Below are 5,351 nucleotides of genomic sequence, written 5' to 3' on the forward strand. Positions count from 1 at the left end.
CGCCCGGGAAACTACTTGTTTAAGTATACAGTTACATTACATGAGAAGTGGGCAGGAGCACCATCGTGCTCTTAGTATATATTGCATTTTGATGCTAATGGAACATCTTCTAATAATTGTGGTAATTGTTCTCTAGGGAATTCCAGGTAAATGTTGCAATTTAGATGCTGTCGGAGAATGAACGGTCCTATTAACTGATAGTAAAGAAGGCAACACCATTTACACTAAATCTGTATTGAAAGTTAAATTCAATAGTGCTATGTGAATTGCCTTCTGCTTAAGTGTGTTCAATGCGAAGGTTATTGATGCTATCTCGAGTAAATTGAGCTTTGTCCGTGAATAAAAGGTATTTATGATATTGGCGATTCATAATTAACCAGTTGCAAAATTCCTCCCCCTTTGAGAATGTTATTGTGAATTGCATGTGTGAGTAATTAATGCTATTATTAATTTTTGCATGTCTAATCATATTGTTTTGTAATTTCTGAACCAGAATTTAAAACATACTGCATATAGTTACAGTCAACGATCATGATTCTCGAATTTCAACAGAATGAATGACTCAGAAAGGGGATACTATGAAACAAAAATAGGTTCAATGTATTTATACCGCAAGTAAAAACAAATAAAAGAAATCTCTTACAAATGAAGTTGTTTATTTTTTGCAAGGACAATGTAATATTAACTAGGGAAAAATCATAGTTTGATGTAAAAATGGTATGTAAATAAAACTATAATTTGTTTATATTTTTTTATAGTTTGTACAGTTTGTGTCAGCTCATAAATTACTAAATTAAGAGAAAACTTACATTTTCGCCTATCATTTTCTTTATCACTTCTCGGGTCCTTCTGTGGATACGAGTGTTTTGAAGCTTTTTTTTGCCCAACACCTACAACAAAAAATAAATATCTTATTTATATCCATCAAGGTTGTAGTTGCAAAGTATAACAAAAAGGTTTATAAGCCAATATATGTTTACTTCATAAGTACGAAAGCAGATTAATCAGCAACAACACTACACACCATTTTATTTTTTGAGAAGTACATTTACTATGAGCAACTTCTAAATTATTTGCTTTATTAATTGCACATTTTCCTGCTTTCACAGGCTACATAGTTCTTTTTATAACTCCTTGTGGACAACCCATTGGCTAAGAATGCTCGGAAAAATTTTTAAAGTATTAATTACAAGTCATTTCTTAATGTATTTTATGTTTTTTGGACTTTTGTCAATTATAAATATGTTTATGAGATTTTCAAAACATTTATATACTACAGCCTTAAGGAAAATTACAACAAGAAATGGATTTATTTAAGTACAACCTAAATAGTCAATTTTTAATTAAACTAAGGGTTATTGATCAATGGCAGCAATTTATTAACATTAAGATTCATATAAAACAAATTTGCATGATGAATCAAGGCAAAAATGTATCACTGGTATTTATTGGAATATTTACATTTTACACTATTGCTCTATTAATAAAAAAATAATGAATTTGTAAATAATTCATGTTATTATTAATTTTTGCATGTCTAATCATATTGTGTAGTAATTTCTGAATCAGATTTTACATATATACTGCATGTTGTTACAGTCAACAGAGTCATAATTCTAGAATTTCAATAGAATGAATGACACAGAAAGGGGAAAATATGAAAACATTAGTTTGAATGTATTTATTCTGCAAGTAAAACTAAATAAATTAAAGTTCTTAAAAATGTAGTTGCATAGTTATTGCACTATAATAGTACCTAGGGAAAAATCATACTTTGCTATAATAATGCCATGTAGGTCTCAATAAAACCACAATTGTTTATAATCTTTTTATACAGATTATACTGGTTGTATCCTCATCAATTACAAAACTACAGTATGAGTAAAACTTAAATTTTCACCACTTGCCTATTTCTAAATCGTTTTATCGCCAATAAATGATTACCTAATAAAGAAAAGTAATTTCTGAACCTTATTTTACAACTACATTGCATATTGTTATAGAGTCAACAAAGTTATAGTTCTCTTATTTCAACACAAGTTGAATGATGCAGAAAGTGGAAAATATGAGAGCTAAAATAATTATAGTTTGCCATATTAATAACATAAATAAATAAAACCATGATTTTATATACATTTTATACAGCTTGAGCAAACTTATAAATTACACAATTATAAGGAAAACTTAAATTTTAGCCACTTACCTGTAAAATAAAGGGGAATGTGGCCTCCTCCGTTTGCTTGGGGATACATGCCTACAACAAACAATCATCATATTACTTACTATCTCTCAGGATAGTAGTTACCATGCCTATAAAAAAAATTACCCCAATATATGTTTGCCTCAAAAATACAGCTGCAGATTAATTAGCAGAAACATTACACTCTATTTTATTATCTGAGGATTACATTTACCATGAGCAACATTTAGATTATTTGATTAACTAGTTGCACATTTCCGTCTTTCACAATCTATATACAGGGAGATTCGCGTAGTGTTACCGGCACTTTCTAAGCTTATTATACTGTAAAAAAATAATGAAAAAAAGTTCATATAAACATAAGTCCGAAAATGCTTTGTTACTGAGTAACGGCCAACAAAAGATTTCACCCACAATTTGGTACCTGAGGTTAAATGAACATTTGCTGGGAGTTTCGGAAGAGGGATTTAGAGACAAATGCAGTTTTTTTCTAATGGTTTTTGACATGATAAATTTTAACTTCTTCTAATTGACATGATAAATTGAATAAAGTTTGTTCCATAACTGTATCTCTCTTATTATTTAAGATTTACTATGTAAAACACAGAAAAGAGCATTCAAAAAACTATTTTTTATGTTTAACGTACAATTAATTTATTAAATAGGTAATAAAAACAAATTGTTACACAGAAAATTGTAGAAAATGTAATACTAAAGAAAATTGTGTACAATAAGGCAATTACAATGAAATAATAGTTTTTAAATTTAATTCTACTACCAACACCCATTGTGTAGAAAAACAAATAACGAAATTTAATGACAGAAAATTATTCGTAAGCTTAATAATGTTTGAAGTAAAATTTAGAGAAAGTTTTACAAAATCTGTCCTTATATGTGAATACAATTAGCAGCTCGCTTTTGGATTGATCGTGTAGCCCTCCGCAACGCTCCATGGTTATTCTTGATTTGTGCGGCGGCATCTGCAATATGATCAAACAACTCTTTCTGCGTATTAACTTTTTTATGGTATACTAGATTCTTCATCCAACCCCATACACAGAAATCTAACTGCGTTAGATCTGGTGATCTTGGCGGCCAGGTGTGTGGTCCACCGCGACCAATCCATCGCCCGGGAAACTACTTGTTTAAGTATACAGTTACATTACATGAGAAGTGGGCAGGAGCACCATCGTGCTCTTAGTATATATTGCATTTTGATGCTAATGGAACATCTTCTAATAATTGTGGTAATTGTTCTCTAGGGAATTCCAGGTAAATGTTGCAATTTAGATGCTGTCGGAGAATGAACGGTCCTATTAACTGATAGTAAAGAAGGCAACACCATTTACACTAAATCTGTATTGAAAGTTAAATTCAATAGTGCTATGTGAATTGCCTTCTGCTTAAGTACGTTCAATGCGAAGGTTACTGATGCTATCTCGAGTAAATTGAGCTTCGTCCGTGAATAAAAGGTATTTATGAAATTGGCGATTCATAATTAACCAGTTGCAAAATTCCTCCCCCTTTGAGAATGTTATTGTGAATTGCATGAGTGAGTAATTAATGCTATTAATAATTTTTGCATGTCTAATCATATTGTTTTGTAATTTCTGAACCAGAATTTAAAACATACTGCATATAGTTACAGTCAACGATCATGATTCTCGAATTTCAACAGAATGAATGACTCAGAAAGGGGATACTATGAAACAAAAATAGGTTCAATGTATTTATACCGCAAGAAAAACAAATAAAAGAAATCTCTTACAAATGAAGTTGTTTATTTTTTGCAAGGACAATGTAATATTAACTAGGGAAAAATCATAGTTTGATGTAAAAATGGTATGTAAATAAAACTATAATTTGTTTATATTTTTTTATAGTTTGTACAGTTTGTGTCAGCTCATAAATTACTAAATTAAGAGAAAACTTACATTTTCGCCTATCATTTTCTTTATCACTTCTCGGGTCCTTCTGTGGATACGAGCGTTTTGAAGCTTTGTTTTGCCCAACACCTACAACAAAAAATAAATATCTTATTTATATCCATCAAGGTTGTAGTTGCAAAGTATAACAAAAAGGTTTATAAGCCAATATATGTTTACTTCATAAGTACGAAAGCAGATTAATCAGCAACAACACTACACACCATTTTATTTTTTTGAGAAGTACATTTACTATGAGCAACTTCTAAATTATTTGCTTTATTAATTGCACATTTTCCTGCTTTCACAGGCTACATAGTTCTTTTTATAACTCCTTGTGGACAACCCATTGGCTAAGAATGCTCGGAAAAATTTTAAAAGTATTAATTACAAGTCATTTCTTAATGTATTTTATGTTTTTTGGACTTTTGTCAATTATAAATATGTTTATGAGATTTTCAAAACATTTATATACTACAGCCTTAAGGAAAATTACAACAAGAAATGGATTTATTTAAGTACAACCTAAATAGTCAATTTTTAATTAAACTAAGGGTTATTGGTACCATATTTAGGAAATTAGCATGGAAAATCAGGATTGATGAAAACAAACTACACTACACACCAACGATAGTTTCAGTTTATTTTTCAATGTAAAGAGGGAATAAGAATCATTAACATTCCTCCCCTTTAAGAGTGTTATTGTAAATTGCATGTGATAATAATTAATGTTATTATTAAAATTTTACATATATAATCATATTGTTTAGTAATTTCTGAATCAGATTTTACAATTGTACATATATATATATATATATATATATATATATATATATATATATATATATATATATATATATATATATATATATATATATATATATATACTGCATATTTTTACAGTCAACAAAGTCATGATTCTCAAATTTAATTTTTTTTCTGAAGATGAATGAATTGTGACATTAAGTACAAGCTAAACAATACATTTTTGAATTAAACTAAGGGCTATTGGTATCATATTTCCAGTTTTTATCAAGATCAATGGCAGCAATTTCTTAAGATTCATATAAAACAAATTTTCATGATGAATCAAGGCAAAAATGTATCACTGGTATTTATTGGAATATTTACATTTTACACTATTGCTCTATTAATAAAAAAATAATGAATGTGTAAATAATTCATGTTATTATTAATCTTTGCATGTCTAATCATATTGTGTAGTA

At 28.9% G+C, this 5,351-nt stretch overlaps 1 long non-coding RNA gene across 1 annotated transcript; it reads right to left on the reverse strand.

Moving 5' to 3' along the window:
* Nucleotides 1-803: 803 nt before the first annotated feature.
* Nucleotides 804-4,221, reverse strand: LOC124368635. The gene is made up of 3 exons (XR_006922975.1): nt 4,135-4,221; nt 2,204-2,254; nt 804-890 (listed from the first exon to the last, which is right to left on the reverse strand). It is a non-coding gene; the product is annotated as an uncharacterized LOC124368635 (long non-coding RNA).
* Between the last annotated feature and the right edge of the window lie 1,130 nt (nt 4,222-5,351).

This window comes from Homalodisca vitripennis, chromosome X, assembly GCF_021130785.1.
Source record: "Homalodisca vitripennis isolate AUS2020 chromosome X, UT_GWSS_2.1, whole genome shotgun sequence".
Taxonomy (NCBI): domain Eukaryota; kingdom Metazoa; phylum Arthropoda; class Insecta; order Hemiptera; family Cicadellidae; genus Homalodisca; species Homalodisca vitripennis.